The 22,185-nt window shown below is 44.1% G+C and overlaps 1 long non-coding RNA gene across 1 annotated transcript; it reads left to right on the top strand.

Annotated features, from left to right (window-relative positions):
* Positions 1-6,191: 6,191 nt before the first annotated feature.
* Positions 6,192-21,851, top strand: LOC143843000 (uncharacterized). Its single transcript, XR_013233429.1, has 3 exons — positions 6,192-6,260; positions 9,430-9,525; positions 21,535-21,851. It is a non-coding gene; the product is annotated as an uncharacterized LOC143843000 (long non-coding RNA).
* Positions 21,852-22,185: the final 334 nt, after the last annotated feature.

The raw sequence follows: 22,185 nt of genomic DNA, 5'->3' as shown, positions 1-22,185 counted from the left end.
CTACCACCCGAGGAAGCCTGTTCCACTGAGAAACCGCACTAACTGTCAGGAACTTCTGGATGTTTAGACAGAATTTCTTTTTAATTAATTTTATCCCATTTGTTCTGGTCCATCCCTCCGGGGCAAGAGAGAACAACTCTACTCCATTCTCTAAATGGCGGGCCTTCAAATACCTGAAGATGGCTATCAGATTCCCTCTCAGTCATCTCCTTTCCAGGCTAAACAAACCAAGTTCCCCCAACCTATCTTCATATGTCTTGATCTCCAAACCCCTCACCATCTTTGTTGCCCTCCTTTGGACATGCTCCAGTTTGTCAACATCCCTCTTCAACTGGGGTACCCAAAAGTGAACACAGTACTCCAAGTGAGGCCGAACCAGAGCAGAGTAAAGCGGTACCATCATCTCCCATGATCTGGACACGATACTCCCTTTGATACAGGCCAAAATCCCATTTGCCTTTTTAGCCACTGAGTCACACTGCTGACTCATGTTCAATGTATGATCTACTAAGACTCCTAGATCCTTTTCATACATACTACTGCCAAGACAAGAACACCTGAGATTGAATGCTGGGTGCTCTTTGCTGACACTGGACAAGAGCACCTGGAAAAAGACGCTGGCGGGACTGGCTGGCCATGTTGTTGGCAGCCTCCATGGTGTTGTGCTGCGCGCTGATGGCATGTCAGCTGGGAGGGACTGGCTATTCATGCAGGCATCTCCTTTAAGGAGCATGCGTTGGGAGGCCGGCCTCTTTCCCTTCCCAGAGCCCGAGTGGCAAAACACCCACCCACCCTCCCTCCCTCATTATAGCTTGTTTGTTAATTATACCTGTACTTATGTATTGTTTGGCTACGGGTTGTTCTTGTTGATGGTTACTGGATAAGTGAAAGTTATGTAATGGTTGTTTGACTCTGTTTAAAAATAATAATAATAATAATAATTTGTGTTCATGAGCTAATGTTGTATGTTATCAAATGGTTAATGTTCTTTGTCACAGTCTGTGGTTTGTGTCTCATGGGTGGATCATTTAAGGGGGTGGCTGATTCTGCGTGCTAGCCTCCCCCGAGGTTTTGGGGCTCCTGTCAGGGGCCACGGAGATGCATGGCTCATGGACCTTCAGGTACTTCCTTCAATATGTAAGAGGAACCCCAAGAGTTTGAATTAAGGCCTGCCTTCAGATTCAGACATCAGTCTACCCCAGAGCCTGCTACTTCACCAGAGTTCTTCCTCCCAAGATGCATCCTGTCAGATCTTTCCAAACCCTCAACCACCTCTGCCCTGTTGCAATATTCACCACCATAACCAGTCACAGCACTTTTAAATTCTGTTAGCCTGTTCTAGAGGCTAGCGGGCTTTTTTCCTACCCCCTTGAAGTAGTATTTAACACTTCAGTTTATCAGCACTGTCACTGGAATCACATCTGTAAACCGCTCCAGAAGTGGTATGAATAAAACACTAAGGGGTGCGGGGGTGGACTCACTCCAGGATGGGGTCGGGGCAACGATTGGCCCCTTGGCCCCAGACTGACAAGCAGAGGGGCCCCCAACTTGTCAGTCCATCCCAACGGTGAAGAGCGCCTTCTGATTCTGCCCTGAGCTCCGCTCTCACTACAGAGCCCCCATTTGCCCTGCAATTGCCCCAACTTCAATGCCCCACCGCTCACTCGCCTTGATCGTTGCCCCCCCCCGGATGCCGCCGGTCCCTGGGACCACGTCCCTGCCATGCTCACTGGGCCACCATTCACCCACAGCTTGCAATCCAGCCCCGAGTGAGGAGAAGCCCAATGGCACAGCCGCTTTGCTCCGCTCCGCTTTTTGCCCCTTGTCGGCCCGCCTCAAGCAGGACATAGCCCCACCATGAACTAAATTCAGTTACAAACTGTCACTCAGTATAGCTGCTCCAAGAAAGGCAACATATATTCTCTTTGAGCAGCCACTGACAATAATCAGCCTGGTGCTTTCTGGGCTGACTACAGTTTTCAATTGTATTAAAGCTATAGTTCAAAAACCTCATAGGCATAGTTTTCCTTAGCCTGTCAAGTGATGTCCATTGTGAACTTGTGAACACTTTTCTGTAAGTAAATCCAACTGAATATATCAGAAGAAGATTCTGAGAGACCCATTTAGGATTGTTCTTACACATGCCCGGCAATGTTCCAGGTCAACAAAATTTGTAACTAGTTTAAGAACCTAGCACAAAGCAGTCACATTCCAGTGCTTTGTCAGGATCAGTCCCTGCTCTCTGCCATGTTTGGGTTTTCAGTGAACATAAGAGACTCCATCTTGAAGTGCTGTGCCTTTACAGAAACGTTCCCATGTAACCAGGGTGCTTATGCCTGTAGTTTTCCTTTGATTCCCCCCCTCCTTTGATCCTTGCATTTTCACACTGCATAGTCTCCCCGCTGTGAAACAATGTTGCCCAGTTCCTGTAAACATCTTATCTGCTACCCTGAGGTGCCGGCCTGACCAAGGCCGTGCTAACTTCAACACCTTGGTAGGAAGCCTGGGATGGCACCTGGGTGAGGGGTCTCCCCCTCCCTTGGGAACACTTGGGTTTGAGCGGGAGAAATGTATTGATAACTGCTTGCCGTCCTAGTATTGAACAGTTTTGACTTCAAATGTTATAGTGACCAGATCTACTTCCAATTAAAGCTTTCTTTCTATAGAAGTTTGTGAGTTTTGTCTGTGCTTGACATGCTTATGGCTGCTTATTAAGGTTGCATATTAACGTTGCACAAGCAAAATAAGCTAATGCAAATCCATAGGAATTTGGTGAATATCATCTATTAACTATGTCTGCAATTCATAGATCCATAGAGATGTCATACAGGTCCTCTTGTCCAACTCCCTGATCCGTGTAGGACCAGCCTAATCAGGATCACCATCTATAATTCTTCACATAGGTGCTTCATGTAACAGTGGTTTCCATCTGAATTACTAGCAAGAATGCAGTTTTAGGAATGCAGTTTTAAGTCAATTCCCTTGATTTTCAAATGATAGCATCCTTGCTTCCCTTCTGCCTTTGTATTTTAAATAATACACACACACACATTTAAAACAAATAATATAAACTCAGATATGTAATGTTATAAAATATATGCAAAATTTTACTACATGGTTATTGATTGCTATTAATTCACTACATTTCGTAATCTCTTTTGGAGTAATATTTGATGTTCTGCATGCTCAGCATGCAGTATATTACTGTCACTGTCTATAAACATTCACCTTTTTTAAATTATCTGTAACTTCATCTTGGCTAATAAAATAAATACAATCAAAAGAAAATTGGCAGCATCCCAAAGTCACACCAAAGGATATGACTGAAAAATAATACTTGGGTGAAAATATAACAAAAATTTGACTTTAATGAAGGTGGGTGTTAAACAAGATACAGTTGTATAAAAACTCTTAATGGGTCAAAATGATTTTATATTTATTTACAATATGTACAAAACCGGTTTAAATAGATATGAAATGAAGCTCATTCTGTTTTTATTCTCCTTTTCCTAATTCTTGAGGAATGGCAATTACTGCTTTATTAGCACGGACAGGGTAAATGTTGAAATGGCCCGTAACAGGCTGGAATAGCCATTAAACAAACAAGAATACCCCCCCCCCCAAAAAAAATAGGGGAATACATTACAGATACTCAAAGGACAATATTTTTGAAATGAAAAAAAGTAGAGCTCCCACACCTTTATTAAACCTTTCTGGGCCGAAATATCCCTGGAATGTCCTGGAACAGGCATTAAACAAATAACAATACCCCCGAAAGCAGTGGGCACACCAAAATAATATTTTGGGACTCCAAATGGAGAAATATTGTGCAGATTAACCTGTTTGGGGTTAAAATATCTCTAGAACACCCCAGAACAGGCTGGAATGAGCATTAAACAAACCATAGTACCTCAAAAAACAGTGAGATGCATTCAAGGCACTAATGCCTCCAGAATGGGGGGAAGGGGAGGAAGTATCCCACAGTTAAGTGGCTACATTTCAAATTGAGCAGAGGTTTCCAGACAGTTGCTGGGTGTTTGTTGCTCAGGGGTTCTGGAGTGGACAGAACAAACTCTGGGCCAACTAAAGGCTTCAAGTTCACAGTGCCTCTCCAAGGAATCCAAAGTTTTACAAAACTTGCTGGGCGAGAAGGAGGGCATCCCAGGAAGAGGAGCTGCAAGTAAACATATGCTATGTTACATTTAGAGTTCCAAAATATTGCCCTGCAGTACCTTCAACACATGTGACTATATTTTGCAGTACTATTTGTGCATTAGATCACTTCAATGTTTGTGCAGGTGAAAATAGTAGGGCATACTCAGAGATAAGGTAGTAATTTTGTTTACGTTTGATAGTACTTAGTCAGAGCTTAATAACTCCTGAGAAGTCTTTACATTTCCAATATATATTCATCAAAAGATTCTCCTTCTTGATATTGCATGCTATACAGTCTCCAAATTAATCTGGAGTAGGTCCATCCCTTTTTAACAAGAGTGGACCACAAAAGCTTTAGCATGTCATGAGCAGACTTTTGTTTTAGTAAATCAGGATATTCAGCTATACTCACCCATGAGATAATAATTATAGCGGTGTTTGCATCTTTCTCTGCCCAGTTTTCATATTCCTGCTTAAGCTCCTGCAAGGCGCTTGCATCTGGACTACAGGAGGTTCTTCTTCTACAATCTTGATTAATTTCTTTGCCCTCAGCACCAGTTTCAGGCATCCAACTCAGTCTAAAAAGTTATCCTTATTCAAGGAATGAATCCTGCTCTCAAATCTGACCTGCCAGTTTCACTCATAGAAATCAATCTGTGATCTTCAAAAAGGGAGGAAAAAAGTTGATTTTCTGTCAAGTGACTTTTACTAGGCAAGAAGATCACCAAAACTTCACCTGCAACAAGCATGCATGCGTTTCCCCCCCCCCAAAAAAATCATAAGTTCATTAAAAATGATATGGATTGGGCCCAGAGCCTGAAGAGTATTGATTGGTAGACTTGTGGTAAAGTCTTAATATTCTGAAAGTTAGCATAGTACATGGTTTGGCTGATAAGCATAGTGTGGTCAAAACAACAAAGAAAAACACATTATCCAAGTTTGTGCTTACCTAATATAGAAACTACTTTAGTAGACTTAATTCTACACATGAAAAGGTAAAGAGAAGATTCCTATTCTAATCTAAATAGCTCGATGAGGATTGATGCTGGATGCATGTTCCAGACTTGAAGGAAGTAGGAAATAGGAATTTAACCCTCAAGGGACAGATAACTGTTCCTATCTATTTCACTAACTCTATGGTAAAGAGTTCCTGTTTGCAGGTAGAAGCAGAGGCATCACTTTGGAGAGAGGTATTTCTAACAGGAACTGCCCTTGGCCAATCAAAGAGGGAACTTGCCTGCTGATTTACTGTGGTAAAGAGACTTGCTGAGTCTGACTCCTAGAGATTTTGCTGGTTGACTGGATTCCCATCACTGGATAAGAGCACACTGGTTTTGCTGGAGGAGGTCTCTGAAAAAACTTGACCTTTTCTTTTTTCCCCTTCTTTTTTAAAAAGACCTTTTCTTTTTTTGTTTCACTCTTTGAATTTCCACAAATGTGTGGGCGATTGTAGGTAGATTGTGATTTTTTAATTCTCTTTCTGGGCATTCTGGCTTTTTGATTATTTAATTATGTTTTAAAAAATTAGAATTATATTTTTATTTTCTCTTTGGATACTGCTGAGCCAATATTCCAACTAACAGGACTCTGAGAATATGCTCCCCTCTTTATTATGGAAGAACCAATTTATAGCATTCACACATGTTTTTTCTTTGTTGAATGTTGCTCTAAGTTGGGTGCTTCAAGGTTTATTTGCAGTGATAATCTCCAAATAGGAGAAAGTCTTAATCTGCTCAATAGTGCGTTTTAGTTCTAATTTTTTTTCTTTACAATAGCTTAGTATTGGAGACCTGTTAAAGAAGATCTAAAACTTTTGAGTATAGCCCTCTATCTTGACAGCTGTTAAAGATGATCTGATGATTCATTGGTTTGACAGCTGACAAAGATGGTTTAATGTCAGTTAGTTTGACAGCTGGGTTGCAGTCAAAGCTCAGGTAACTGGCTTCAGCTGTTTACAATTAACTCTTACTCCGTTCAGCTGGAGATCATTAGCAAAGATGTATTTCACTACTAGGGGCAAAGCCTGTTGCACTCAAGAATACAAGGGGTGCTAGTACATGCACCTGCCAGCTTGGTATAATGGTTACGAGTGCGAACTTCACCTGGTAAGCTGGGTTTGATTCCATGCTCCCCCACATGCAGCCAGCTGGGTGACCTTGGGCTCCCCACAGCATTGATAAAGCTGTTCTGACCAAGCAGTAATATCAGAGCTGGTCATCTCTCAGTCTTACCTACCTCACAGGGTGACTGTTGTGGGGAGAGGGAAGGTGAATGTAAACCACTTTGAGACTCCTTTAGGTAGAAAAAAGTGGCATATAAGAACTAAGTCTTCTTTTTCACTGTGAGATCTACCTGGGTTCTACCCCCCCTCCCCCTGCTCCATCTTGAGATCCAGTGTGGTGAAGTGGTTAAAGAGTAGCAGACTCTAATCTCGAGAGCTGGGTTTGATTCCCGACTCCACCTCCATATGCAGCCAGCTAGGTTGCCAAATTCCATGTGGGGTACAAGAATCCTTCAGGAAGGTGAAAGAGACAGAAAAAAGGAGACAAAGAAAGAGTGGGAAGGGAAGGGAAGAAGGAACAAAGGCATCAGTTCTCCTGAAGAAAACAGCTGCTTTGAAGGGTCTGGCCCTACTACCCCCACCCACACACAACAGAATCTATATTGGTCCCCATTGTCCCCACCTTCCCATCCAACCCCACATCTTTCAAATGCCAGACTGGGCAGGGAATGGAGGGCTGGTTTGCCACCTTAGTACCCCACACATCTTCGAAGGGCCAAGCCAGAAAGGCTGCCGGGGGAGGGGGAATGTCACCTTCCTGTCTCTGCACATTTCCCAAAGGCTGGGCCATACAGGTAAGGCCACAGGGAAGCTGTCTCCTTCCTGCCCCTTTCGCCATATCTCCAAATGCTAGGCTGGATCCTTTCCACCCAGCCCACATCTCCCAGAGACTGGGTCAAGCAGGGAAGGCCACAGAGGCCTCCTTCCCATCCCCACCTGCACATCTCCTGAAGACCAAGCTTGGTAGGGAAGGCCATGGGGTATGGGCTGACTCTTTCCCACCCACCCCACATCACCCATAGGCTGGACTGTTAAGGTTGTGGGGGAGGGCTGCCTCCTTTCCATCCCCTCACATCTCCCAAAGGCCATGCTTGGTTGAGAAGGCTACTGGATCCCACCAACCCCTCAGAGGAGAAGGAGAGTAGGGGAAAGCAAAGCGCATCCCAGTGGCGAGCTGCAGGGCCATGGGAATATGTTGTGAGCCCAGGTCCTGTTATGGAGGACCCCTTGCAGGAAAACTTTACCAGCAGGGCCCTTCAGAGAGACCAGCACCTCTTCCACCCATCAAGCAGCACTGTCTTTTCCTGGGGCTCCAAACTCCACTCCAGAGCCCCAGGAATTTCTTAGCACAGGGTTGGTAACCCTTCCCCCAAAGTCTTCTTTGGGAGCCCGTAAAATCTTTCTACTGCTTACTCCTAGAGATGGGATTTTCCATTGCTTGCTTCTCTGTCTCTTTCTTACCCAGTCTGTCTTTATCCTCAATGAGGACCCAAAGGTGGCTTTTTTCCAGACTAAAATAAGACCACTGCGCAACAACCAGAAAAGAAATGTAGGCAATTCATTGTGTTTTGAATTTGCAGTAGACCTAACACCAGGAAAGTGGTGTGTGTTTATGTGTTTGTGTGTATGAACTAGAGATGTGGTCTGGAAGACAAGGGGGTGACAAAATTAAAAAGTCTGGGAACCACTGCTGTAGAAGGCAAAAGCCAGAATGACCCATAACAGGCTGGAACGGGCATTAAACAAGAGTGCCACAAAAAGCAGTGGTCCAGATGCATTTTGGCCCAGAACAGGTTAATAAACATGTGAGTTACACTTCTTAATTTCCCAAATATTGTTCTTGTATGTTTGTAATGCATCTTGGTGTTTTCTGTAGTGTTCCGGAAGCATTTTGTCTGAGAACAAGTTCATAAAGGGATGAGAGTAACAGTTCTTCATCTTTAACCGCTCCTGTGGAGCGGATTAAATAAAGCGGTAAGGGCTACTAGGGAAAAGTTAAGGCGGGCCCTGTCTAGGATAAAAACTCGGAGGGCCCAATTAGGAGCCACGAAGCGGCTCCTGATTGGGTCCTCTGAGTGTCCATCCAGGGCCAAACCACCAATGGGGACCCGTGCAAAGCGCGGCTCCCCATTGGCGGGTTGGCCTGGCCTGGCCTATCCCGGCCGGGGACTCGCCGCACAGACAGAGCAACCAGCCCGCATGGTAAGTCCTCCACCTAGGGAAAGGAGCAGGGACGCCGCATCGAAGACGCGGTGTCCCTGCTCCTTTCCTGCCCCGGGTCCCTTACCACTGGGGGGGCGTGGTAGGTGGGGGCCTTCTCCCGGCCCCAGGAACAGCCTGGCCGCATCGCAGACGGGGCGAGGCTGCTCCTGGGGCCGGAAGAAGGCCACGGGATGCTGCCGGGTGGGTGGGTAGGTGGGTGGGCGGGCGGCAGCGGCGGCCTTTTCCCAGCTCTGGGATCAGCCTTGCCGCATTGCAGACATGGCGAGTCTGCTCCTGGGGCCAGGAGAAGGCCCTGGGACGCTGCCGGGTGGGTGGGTGGCAGCCTTCTCCTGGCCTCTGGACCAGCTTTGCCACGTCACAGACGCGGCGAGGATGTTCCTGGGGCCGGGGGAAGGTCCCGGGCCGCTGGCAGCGGGGCGTTGGCCTTCTTCCAGCCCTGGGAACAGCCCGCAGCCAGGAGAATGCCCCAGGTCGTGGGCTAGTGGCCACGCTGTCCCAGCCCCCGGGAATCCTTCAAAGGCTTCCCTGGAGATGGGGGCCTAGCGCCCATTTTATTTAAATATAAAATGGGCTTAAATTCTAGTTTCTACAATATTGTTCCCGAGTGTCTGTAATTCATCCCACTGTTTTTTGTTGTACTCTTTTGTTTAATGTCTTCCAGCCTTTTCTGGGATGTTCCGAAGGCTTTTTGGCCTGGTAAGAGTTAATAAAGGTGTGGGATTTCCACCTTTACATTTCTAAAGTATTATTCTTGAGTGACACTAATCATATAAGAACCAGCTCTTCTTCTTCATCCCAATGTTTTTTTGCAGAACTCTTGTTTGTTTAATGCCCATTCTGGGCCGTTCTGGCTTTTACCCGGTCTCTTATATTAGCATAAAAAAACCTGAACAGGGAAGGAATTCTTTGAGCACACTTCAGGGATTATCCAGACAGCAGTGAGCTCCTGGGAACAGGCTTAGGTTGACTGTTGCCTCCTTTCATTGCAGCTCCTGCTCTTGCTCCTTCCTTTGGGTAGAATACGAAAGGGTCAGGTTACAAGATTCTTGCTGCAAGCTGAAAAAACACACCTGCTGTGCCAATTTGTAAGTGTTCCTTAACCAAAACGTCTTTAAAATAAAGACAACTCAGTGTTTACTTTCTGAAACCCCATGATTTTAGCTCTCCATGGGAAGCCTCAGGCGCACACACTGATGGTGTTATGGCAAGGGCAGGAAAGGAAGAAGGAAGTCTAGAAGCAAGTGTGCAGCCACTATGTGAAGGGAATAGGCATTGACTTGCAGGGTGGGAGTCGCGGGCTCCAGAAAGACGCTCACACTAGTGTTTGCATTAAATAGGCCACAGCTTTATTAACTAATCCTGAGAGGGTTGGCATAGCAGGAGGTTAAGAGCCAGTGCAGTCATGAGACTGCCCTAAATTCCCTAAATTCCCAAAGCAACGGGAATGCGGATCTCCAAGCCATTGCCCTCCCAAGCCAGGGAGGTGTACCACGTGGGATGCCAGATGAGGTGAAAACCTATGCCTCACCCAACTGTGCTTGGCACCCATTCACAGGTCTGCTGCCTCCTTAAAAAGGCCCTATTTCTGGGGAGTTAGCCACACACAGCGTACTCCCCACCAAACCAGCTCTGCCCCCTGCCAACCCACAAAACTGTGACAAAACAATTCAAATATTTATAAATAATATAACCGTCCAAACCAACTTTGACCAAATGCCAACCTGCCACAAGCCATACCAGAGACGAAAGGTAAGATGCTCATCTATGCCATCCAGTAAAGAAAAGGAGACCAGCACGAGGTACGCTGCTATGCCTCCACTGATCTCCCTCCTCCACCAGCTCCAAGGCACCATGCTGCCTTTGCCGCCACGTGCACCCTTTCCCCCTCCCACATCTTTCCCCGCCCACCCCACCCACCATATCAACAGCAGCCCCAGCTCAATCCTGGCTGCAAATTGTGGTTTGTTAGTGTGGGTTTTTGGGGAAGGGGATTGAGCAAATATTTGATTACTTCTATATTTTGTTACAAGTTAAAAGTGTACAGGAAAAGAATGCTAAGTATATTGATGCATCTAATCTAAAACAAACATAATACACAAAAAGGGACCAGCGCAGCAAGTTTTCCTCAGCTCACATAATTATGGAAATATTTCATAATATCATATTTCATAATACATATAAAATATGTAGTCATCAGAATATAAACCACATTCAGAAGCAAAACTAATGGCTCAAACAGATTTAAACAAGGTTTTTTTTTAAATTTAAAAAAAAGGGAGAGAGGAGAATGCGTTATAGATCATTTGTTTCTCAACGCTAGAAGGGAGCAGTGAGCAAAATAGCTGCTTTGCGGGGTGGACGCTAGTAAATTATGCCCTGCTGGTATCACTCCCCTTCCCAGATCCCAGCTTCCCCAGGCTCCACAGCCCCGAATGCCAGGTATTTCCCAATCCAAAAATGGCAACCCTAGTTATAGTTCTTTATTTGTGTTAATTCGTCCCTGCTTCAGCTTCAGAACACTAGATGGTTTTCTCTAACACGCACAGTGCACATTTGTTTTTGGCAGGTAGACAACTGTAATGTTTATTCCCCTGAAAAGGAGAAGTTTTGAGATATATTCAAACAGGTCCTGTACCTGATGGGATAGGAAAGACATTCCATTGTCGTTTGAAGAGGCAGGATTTTTGTGTGTGCAAAGAGTTACGGTAATGGGAAAGCAAGTGGAAGGAATGTGATTGAGCAAGGCTATTAAATCAGAAGGCAACTGTAATAAAATAAGAATCTCTATAGTATTAGATAATGTTCCAATGGCACATATATTATTTCATGGTCCTTAATAAGCCAATACGATGTGACAATTTTATTATAATTATTCCCGTATCACAGATAGGGGAAACTGAGGAGTAGAGGTAGAGGCTTTCCTTAACACTATTTAGTGATTGTTTACGGCAGTGGTTCTCAACCTTCCTAATGCTGCGACCCTTTAATACAGTTCCTCATGTTGTGGTGACCCCCAACCAACTGCCATTATGCAAGTGTTCTTTCACAGAAATTAAACCGAAACTGACCAATGGTGTGAAGATCCATTGTTCATGATTGTATATAAATTGGTTATGAATTGTATATAAACTGGCAAGTGCCTTCAGGAGGAGCAACAAAGGTGGCAGTACTCCCCCTGGCCAAGCTGCTTGCCCTGCCTCGACCCCTGTGAAAGGGCCATTCGACCCCCAGAGGGGTCCCGACCCCCAGGTTGAGAACCACTGGTTTACGGAAACAGCATTTGAACAATAGACTTCCTTATTCTCAGCTTAATTTCTTAACCTTTGTGCTATATTTTGCATGAGAGGATAGGTGAGAGATCTATCATGATAACTATGAAATTTAGTCACATGGACTAAAACAGTCCACACTGGTTTCTGCTCACTCCAATTCTTTATTTCCCAGTTCTAGCTGGTAAACAGGTAAACCCTTGCATGCCCATATTTGTTTTAAATGTTGATCACTGTAGAAACCTCTAGTTAGGGGGCATTTTGGACCAGGTGTATGTTCAGAACAGTTTTAAGGGCAGAACTATGCGATAACATACACACCCATGTCCTTAAATATGTCCTACTGATTAATATTTTTTTTAAGTGGCAGCATAAACCCAAACAAATGAATAAGAAGCACAACCGTTATAGTTGCCAGCCTCCAGGTGGAGAACCCCTGGAATACATATCATCTCCAGATTACGGAGATCAGTTCCACTGAAGCATATGAATACTTTGGAGAGTGGACTCTATTGCACTATATCCTACTATGGTCTCTGTCCTCCCCAGGCTCCATCACCAAACTACAGGAGTTTCCCAACCTGGATTTGGCAACCTACCCCTCCCCCATCCCCTGCTGCTGGCCAGGGAGGGATGGAACCTGGCAACACTAACAATGGTCCATTTGCCCTCTATTAAGAGTTTCTTCTCCTACCATGTCAAAATGCTGTAGAAAAAGATTTATAATTTGATTCTACAACCTGGCAAGTTTGCTACTTGGTTGTAAGTCATGGTCAGTCTAGCAAACGTGCTACTTTCTTTTTTGACAGTGGTAATAATTTTCACATTGATTTTCCTTTTTTGTTTTTTACATTTTTAATGTTTAGCCGTGCATGAGAAAATGTGTGTAAAGTCAAGGAAAAAATCCTAGGTAGGCAGAATACCATCAAAGCTCAAAGCCATTTAAAATTTTACTTTGTAAACAATTAGCAGGAAAAGTTGCTGCTTTCTCACATTTGCCTATAAGCAGCGAAAGTATTCAGCTTGTCATTTGGGCTTTAGTTTTCTTTCTTTTCCCTACTGACCTCTGTGAGCTAACGAGAAGGACATAGATGAGTTTGTCTCAGCAGGAGGTGGGCAGGTAAGTCAGCTTTCAGAAAATGAGACAAATGAGATCACTGGAAGACCTCAGGAGGAACCGCTTCTTGGCAAACAATGTCATTTGAAAGCAAAAAGGGGCAGAGGGAGAGCAAAGAATTTAAAATGCACAAAGGGCATGAAAAGCATTGCTGGACTTAAGAAGGGAAGAATACTGGAATATGTAATGTTCAGTTCTGGCAATATTTAAAAGAAGCTTAAAAGTACAGTGCAGATTTATTATTTGTTATTTATTTATTTATTGGATTTCTATATTGCCGCTCCCAGCAAGCTGGCTCACAGTGGTTCACAAAAAGAAACATAAAACAAGAAACCCTTAATCATAATCCTAAAACAATCCCCAGCTCTATAATAATATAATAATATGGTGGTACATAATTAAAAACTTCTCCCCACGCTTCGGGCCATTGGAGTTGGTCCAGATGACAGCATTTGATTGGCAGCAGAAAAGAATAGAAATCAGGGGTTGATCGCCCAATGGCTCTGGGTACAGTCTAGCACTGTGCTCCGGAACAGGGGGGGGCAATCTCATACCCCAGGATCCCCACACAGCCTCAACCAAAAACCTGGCAGAAGAGCTCGATCTTGCAGGCCCTGCAGAACTCAGAGAGTCCTGTCAGGACCTGCAGTTCTTCTGGGAGCTCATTCTACCAGGTGGGTACCAGGACCAAAAAGGACCTGACCCTGGTCAAGGCCAGGCACACCTCCCAGGGCCCTAGGACCATCAGCTGATTTAGGACCACAGAGCGAAATGCCCTGCTGAGGGCATAAGGAGGAAGGCGGTCCCAAAGGTAGGTAGGTTAGAGATATACTTAATTTACTGATCCTACCAACCTGTTTACTTAGAAATAGGCCCCATTTTATTGTATTGAACTTACTCTGTTAAGTGTGTTGAGGAGTGCACCCCTAGAAGCATGAGTATTTTCATGCCCATGCAGATTCTCCCTGCTTGTAATGCCTGACATTCATGATTTGGTGTAGCACAGCTGAGTGAACATTCCTTTGGAGTGAATGGGGGGGCATTCAATGTGCGTCAGAATGCCCTATATGCATTCCTCTTGAGAGAGAATAGAATTTTGTATCCTCCATGAAATTTCTATGAACCTATGGTCAGTGGATTTTTCAAGAATCAATTGAGCCTAATATATGTGGTGAAATTGACAGAAAAAAATACATCTTAGAGGGCCAAGCTACTGATGAAAAGTGTGTGCCTTGAAAACAGAATGTAAATTCAGACTCCATTTTGACTTCATGATAAAACTGATACAAGTAATTTGGCATTTTAAAACTTTTTAATGAGACTTCTGCTTTGTTCTTCTATATAATCATCATCATCATCACACTATATCTAGCAGGATCAGTATTGTCCAATCTGACTTGGCGTGACTACTCCCACTTACCAATCCTGCACATTACCTACTATCTTCCAACAAGTATTTCCAGGGCTTGAACTTTAGATCAGCGGTCCCCAACCCCTGGTCTGAAGACCGGGACCGGTCTGTCGATCAGTCGGTACCGGGCCACAGCTCCTCCTCGTCCTCCTCTCTGGCTGCTGCCTCAGGGGCTGCCCTGCCAATCTGCCGCTGGCTCACCTTTGGTGCTTTCCAGCGGCTGCCATGGCTGGGGCTCCCCCTCGGCATGGCACTGCACAGCTGCTGCTGGCAGAGCCCCCCAGCGGGCGGCAGGAAGTGAGGGGCACCGGCAGGAAAGCAAGCGGTGCAGAGGCTCAGGCAGTGGCAATGTCCCTCGGCAAAAGACTACCCCCCCCCCAGGACTCAGTAAAATTGTCAAGCATTGACCGGTCCCCAGTGATAAAATGGTTGAGGACCACTGCATTAGATCTTCTTTATATAAAGCAAACATTTTATCACTAAGCTGTGACTTAAAATTTTTAGCACTTGCAAAGGGGAAGAGAGTTTTTCATGATCAACACTATCTGCCAAACAGATTTTACATTTTTAATGACAAGAAATAAACTTAAATAACATGGCAGAAAGGCAGAAGTAGGACTGATTCCGCATAATGAGTTTGCCCCCTGGACAGCCTCTCATTGCTTGCGGGTTTTGGTGCTGCTTCCACATGACATCAGCAGCAACGTGGAATTCTCAAGTGGCTGGCACAAGATTTGCTCTGCAATAAGATAACTCACCTAATCTTGATTTCCCTCATCTTGTCATACTGCAGTTCGGGATGCAAACAGGGGCAAGCCTGTGTGGATCAGAAAATGTGCAACAATCTAGGTAGCATTTTGCTCACCATCACACCATCTCTCACCTCTCCATTTCTGGATCAAGAATTTTTTTTTTAATGGCATGGTCCGCATTGCTGTGGGATCACAAAGCTACATGCCCTCAAGAAAAATAAAATGTTCTAGGGGGGCGGAGACATGGCACTTGGATAGCTCGAATACTTCGAGCTCCTGTTCCACTGAGGGTCAATTGCTGCTGTGATTGACAGAATCGGGTTTTGGGTACGCTAACCCACCCACAATCTTCTCAGGAATTCCTTGTGAATCTCTGGGGCCTTTCTGTTCCGCAGGGAAATTAATATCCCACTGGAACGTGAGCTCAGTGTGCACAGGGTCCAGTAAGTGCCATCCACCATTTTAAAGAAAAATAAAATGTTCTTCTCGCTGTGTTAGATAATTTTGGGATCAGGAAACCAAAATACATTCCTCTGTATGTTTTCTGGTGGTGGGGTATGAACAGGGAAAGGGTGGGCATGTGATAAAGCAGCCCTCTCCCTATTAGCTTAGTATCCATGCTCTGTGTTTTAATTTTTATTGTGAACACAAAATCATCAGGGTCCAGTTACTATAACCAACCTATCTAAAATGTACCCGAAAATAAAGAGAGACCATTACAAGAATCCCAAAAAGAGATCTAAGGGAATGTTTCATTGTTGTGGCATGATCCTGTGGTAATGCAGAAGTGTACATTTTTTAAAAAAATGTTTTGGTGTTGTGATGTTTTCCCAAAGCAATGTGGAAATGCTTATTTTTTAAAATTAATTTCGGGGCTCGGGGGAATGAAGGAAGTTTGAGTCCCTAAAACAACAGCTGTGAAGGGCTGGTGGGGTTCCAGTAGCCTTCCTGACCTAGTCTGGCCCTTGGGAGATGTGAAGAATGGGAGGGAGGCAGATCACTCCCCCATGGCCTTCCCTACCCAGACTGGAGTAGCATTTGGGAAATGTGGGAAGCAGGAAAGAGGCATCTGTGACTCCTCTGGGGATTTCCCTGCCCAGCCTGCCCTTTGGAAGGGGGAACCCATCCCCTTTGGCCTTTCTGGAGCAGCCTGCCCTTTGGGAGATGAGGGGGAAGAGGTGCCCCTCCATGGTCCACCCATTGTCTTTGGGCAATGTGGAGGAAGGGGCAGGAAGGTGGCAGCCCCCTTTAGCCTTCCCTGCCTGGCCCACCCTTTGGTAAACGGGGCGGGGGCAAGAAGGTGGCAGCCACCTGCAGCCTTTATGGCCTGGCCAGAAGATGTGAGGTTGGATGGGAAGATGGGGACAGTGGTGACCTTTATAAACACTGTGTTTATAAATCATAGAAAAAAAGTTGCTTTAGAGGGGCACTGGCCCTCCTATTGGATTTTCAAATAGTTAGGTGGATAGGGAATTGGTTAGAGAACCACACTCAAAGAGTCGTTGTCAAGGATGCTTAGGGCTGATCCTGCATTGAGCAGGGGGTTGGACTAGATGGCCTGTATGACCCCTTCCAACCCTATGATTCTATCTTTCTATGATTCACACTAAATCAAATCTACACTACAATCTTCTTCATAATTAGTCTTCTTCATAATCATCTTAGAATCAAACTACATGTGATTACTGATATCCAAATTAGATTTCAGGTGTTGACACTCTGTTTGGGTTGGGACCAGAGAGAGAAGAGAGAGAAGGGATCCTTCTATCCCTTCATGATTGTACCTATGAAAACTGCCCCTTACTCCCATGATTCCTATTTGCCTTTAAAAAAAAAGATGGGTATACAAATTGGGGCCAAGTGTGTCTGAGATTTACTCTTATAAAAGTATATTTATATTATAAAAGTATATTTACTTCTATAAAAGGAAGGTTCTTATCGTGAATGTGACAGCCTCTTGCCTATTTTCATCCTGAAGTACTGAAGGCAGGCACCATTGCTTCCCCAACAGATTTTTCCAGTACAAGTCACTTGGTGAAATGGAGAGCATTTAGGAGTAGACTTTTTTTTGTCTAAAAACCCTGCAATGGTAATTTATTATTCCCTTGACACTCACTGTACACGTACACTCAAATACATCATCAGAGAAACCACAAGGAGTTGGGGGAGGTATTTCATTCCCTCCGCCCCAGATCTTGCTCCAGGAGTTTCTTCTTTTGCTAATCTGGCAGCCCCCACAACCTTTCTCTGCTTCTTTCTCTTGTTCCCTCCTTTTCAATTCAGTTCTCCCATCTTCAGCTTTTCCTCTTTCCTTCCTTTTGGAAATCTTTCCATGGGAAAGGACTGGCCTAGTTGCGCATCACTTTAGTCTCCAGGTCTGTAGTATCATGAACATAGGAAATGTCAGCTTTCTTTGGTCATAAGAATGGAGTTGGTTTGTTGAGTTCAGCTCTCTGACCATTCTCTCTCCGGCTGTGCCTTCTTTCAGTCCACTTCTCAATCAGCTTTGCCATTTGCTTACATGCAGGAGCCCTGTGGAGCCTAAACTAAAAGACATCAAAAGTAAAGTCTCACCCCTAGAACCTCTTTGTATACATTACTTCAGCAGTTCCCAACCTTCTTGGGGCTGTCATCCCCTTGGCTCCCAGGCAACATCCCTAGTGGCCCCACACACAGCTCTTTCCTGGTGTTAGGTCTACTAGAAATTCAAAACACACTATGTTGCCTACACTTGTCTGGAAAGACTATGTGCATTATTATATATAATAATGATAAAATCTTTGTAAAAGACAATCATAAAAGTCACTTTCGGTCCTCGCTGGGGAGAAAGACAGATAGTGAAACAGACAGAAAGAGAAAGAAAGAACCAAGCAATGGAAAATCCCACCTCTAGCAGCAAGCAGGAGAAGGAGTTTTCGGCCTCCCAAAGATGGAGACTTTGGGGGAAGGGTTGCCAACACTGGGGTTAAGAAATTCCTAGGATGGAGCCTGGGAAGGACAGAATCTTAGGAGGGGAAGGAGCTCAGCAGGAATATGATCCCATCCGGGTCCACCTTCGGGAGCTGTCATTTTCTTCAGTAAGCTAAGCAGGATTAGGCCTGGTCAGCACTGGGATGGGAGACCCCCAAGGAAGTCCAGGCTCTCTCCTACCCAGGGGGAGGCAATGGCAAGCCACCTTGGAAGGCCTCTCACTAGGAAAATGAAGCTGCAGCAGGAAGTGTTAGACTGCTGCCCCCCTACTGCCTACCTGGATCCTAGGGGGTTGTACCACCCACTTTGGGAGCTCCTAAGTATTAACTGAACTCCTTAACCAGATTATGCTAACAATAATATTGATATGAAAAACAGATAATTTTATCATATATGATCTTTCAAATGAGTAGGAGTAAACCTCTGATTTGTAGAATGATACATTGGCAACTCCACAGGTAGACATATTTATTGTACACCAAATGTTTCCCATGCAATTCAATCCCAAGTGAATATAAACAAATCCAAATTGCTGTTTTTTCCCCTTATCTGTCTCTGGAATCTGTTAACCGTTTTCATTATGCTGTATGCTAATTTACTCTCACACTCTACCTATAAGTTTGAACTGATTATTTCCATTCTATGACATCATATCTGAGGAAGTGTGTGTGCACACAGGAGCGCATTCCTTGAATAAAACTTTGTTGGTCTTAAAGGTGCCACTGGATTCTAAGTTTGTTCTGTTACTAGGAATCACTCCTGCATTATGAGCCATAGTGGAATTAGGCATCCAAATAAGGGATCAGCTCCTAATGGCTCTGAACTGGGGGGGGGGGGGATAGAACATTTCCACACATAAACACATTTCTGAAAGTCGTCTCTTTTTCTGTGCTCCAGACAATTTCCTGCCTGGCAAAATTCTTATTCTCAATAGTGTCCTGACTGGGTCAATTAATGTTAGCTCCTGCAAACTACAGAGAAAAAGGAGGCTGCACAGGAAGTGAACCAAAGTACCCCATGGCTCAGTCTGAGTTTCAGAATTAAGTCTCCATCAAAGAACAGGGCAAGCAATGCTAAAGAAGCAAGCAATAAGCATTATCTCACTGCTTAGTAACCATAGCTAATCCCCCAGACCTCTCTCTTTTGAAATTGGCCAGCAGCCAGCACCTCCACCTTGCATAATTATATTTGTAAGTTCAATTCTTTTTGAGGAATAAAGAACCTGTTATTTGCCTCAGGAGGACACATTGTGCATCGTAGAGTACACTTAACAGATGAGGAATAAAAATCAATCCATAGTAATTTAATTGTGTTATTCAGTGGGCAATTTGGGCTCTTGAGTTTTTCCGCAAACGGAAATAAAGTAGACAATTGTAATGGATTACAGGAACTATTGCGTCAATCAAAGGGGGTGCATGTGGAGGACTAAAGAGTTAAGCTGTGCAGCAGCACAGAAAACAAAAATAGAAAAACTTGACTGCAGAGAGATGGTGCATTAAACTCACAATATACTGGCATGTCCTGGTTTGGAGTGTTTTATTCCAACGGGTGGCAGGTTTGTGATTTTCTTGCCGCTGATTCATTTCCAGTTCACATAAGGTTTATACTGGGGGGAAAGGGATCTATTCCACACATACCTCATGGACAATTATGGGTGTCAGGCACAGTCAGTGTACATATCTGATTAGCAGTTATTTCCATGAAACTTACTTCTGAGGAGGATGCCACACTAGGCTTGTTACTTTTCGGTAGGCTCTGCCTGATGCAGCCCTTCTCATGCCTTATCTTTCTTTTGCCATCCCTTTTTTACCATATCCTGGGAAATCTTTTCCTACTGATATTCTAAGGGAACACATATCCAAACACAAATACATTAAATGCTCATTTTAGGACACCTTTTAGTTACACTGCCTGAAAAATTCTGGGAAGTGTAGTTGTCAAGATCTCTTCATCGTATTTCCAAAGGGAAGTTGTGATGGTTTGCAGAAGAACCAATAGATTTATGTCCAGCAGCACCTTCAAGAGCCACATGATTGGTCGGAGGAGTTAATAAGCTTCTGAGAATCAAAGCTTCCTTCATCAGACAAATGATGAAAGAAGCTCTTGCTTATCAAAAGCTTATATCCCCAACATCTTGTTGGTCTCAGAGGTACTACAGGACTTGAATCTAGCTGCTCACCATATCTAATTCCCAAAATTCTTTGAGGAAAGCCATGGTGATTCAATGAGTATAAAATCAGTATAAAATTTGCAGCGCAGATGTGCCAGTCAGCAGCAATGGGTAGGCATTAGCATGAAACGAGGAGGTAACGGTTGGACTGATGGCTTTCGGTCTTCTGCCCGCGAAACTGTGCTGTGTTTGTCCTCTACACAGAATTGCGATGGAAGAAAATATTTCAGCCAAAAGGTCACGTATGCCAGAGGATAAAGCAAAAGAGTAGTATCAGTCTAACTGCCTGAGCAATAAAATGTTCAAAATATACTTGTGTATCTCTTTAACGATTGATTTCATCAGAAAAGAAAAGTAAACCCCTAAGAGGAAACCTAATAGTTAAAATGCCAGCAATCTTCCAAATTCTTTCAGGTACCTGCAGCAAATGATGTATTGATCTTGCTGTTAAACTGCACAGCTGTAACCAACACATTAGACATGGAAGATAAAAGCAATGGCTAAAAGCACCTTATTTCATCTGTCACACCTGAGGCTCTGCCTTCTTCAGACCTTTAGTGTATTAGCACAGAAAATCAATTAGGTAAAGAGCTATACAAATGAAGGGAACATTTCTAAAAGGCTTCATTCACAAAGTGTTGGGGGCATCAGGGAGCTCAGTGGATCAGGCAAAGTATAAGGTACCTCCCCAATATACCATAGCAACTTGGTTTTTGTTTTTTTTTCAACTTGCTATGCTTGCATATCACTGTGTATTAAGCTTTGGGTATCCTAAGCTGGTGATCAATATTCACGTACACAATAAATTTAGCAATGTTATTCCCCCAAATCTGTCAAGACATTTAATCTACGGCCATAATTCTTCTGGAGGTGCAAAAGGGTTTCAAATCTTTCTAAGAAGGACAGTTTAGGAGGGCATTTTAAAAAGTTTTGGAAATGTTAAGAATGTCTGCCTTGGATATGGGAACGCCACTTGAGTGTAAAGTGTCCCAAGACTCTTCCAGTGTACTTCTAAACCCACTGGCCTCAATGGGCTCAGGTTAACTCAGGTTAGCTTAGAACTGCACTATGATTTTTTTGTACTTAGCTACGCAGAGCAAAGGATGGCCTTGAAAGAGGCATTGTTCTTCAGCCAATCCGACCTTGTCTGGCCACAGTGCTGTATTAAATAAACTTTATTTATATTTATTTCTTATATTTCTATACCGCCCTCCCTTTCGGCTCAGGGTGATTTACATATAACCGGTTGCATATACTTACTTATATAGCCATGTTGTACTTCTCCAAGCTTTAGCAGAAGGGCTTCCATAGAAGGAAGAGGCACTGAATTTTTTCCTGATTCCTTCTCCTGCTGTATCTGATGGCTCTTTAGACTGTTCTTGAGTTTCTTCTCCCCCCCCCCCAGGAGTACCATGGTGCAGAGGACAGAACAACAGCAGCATACCACAACAGACATGTACTACAACTCGACCTCCCCTTCAGCCGTAGGAATGTTGGAGTAGCAACAGCCTGCTAAAAGTCTAGTTAATGTAAATATGACTGAAATAGGAGTTTAATCCATTTGTACCCCAGGGGGAGCTGTATTGCATTCCCTAGTGTTCAGGATTTATTGAATGTTTTATCTGGCAGTTTAACCTGCCTCGTATTTCTCTCTCTCTGCTGTGTGTTCGTCTGTGTTAGTGCTTGTACTCTGAAGGCCTCTCTGTTGTATTAGTGGCCTGCAGCCAGTTATTGTCTTTTTGCAAATCCTGCTGCAATAAAAGTCATTGAAAGAACACCCCTAAGCATAAAATTGGATTATTTCTTGAATTTTGCCAACAAGGAATTAATCTATGGTTGAACTTGCACTAAAGTTGCCAGCTGGTGGGAGAGGGTAAGGGGCAGAGACTCTCCTTTTTGATATTGTAACCATGAAATGATGTCATTTCTGGAGCAACACTGAAGTGATTTCATCATAGAGGGTTAATGCATAACATTCACCCCAAACTCTCACATTTAACCACAGTCTTGGATAAATGCTATCCAAGTTTTGATGGCATCGCTTCTAAGAGGGTTG

Source organism: Paroedura picta, chromosome 1 (assembly GCF_049243985.1).
Source record: "Paroedura picta isolate Pp20150507F chromosome 1, Ppicta_v3.0, whole genome shotgun sequence".
NCBI classification, from domain to species: domain Eukaryota; kingdom Metazoa; phylum Chordata; class Lepidosauria; order Squamata; family Gekkonidae; genus Paroedura; species Paroedura picta.
The sequence above is the reverse complement of the archived record's forward strand: the minus strand, read 5'-3'. Positions and strand labels throughout refer to the sequence as shown.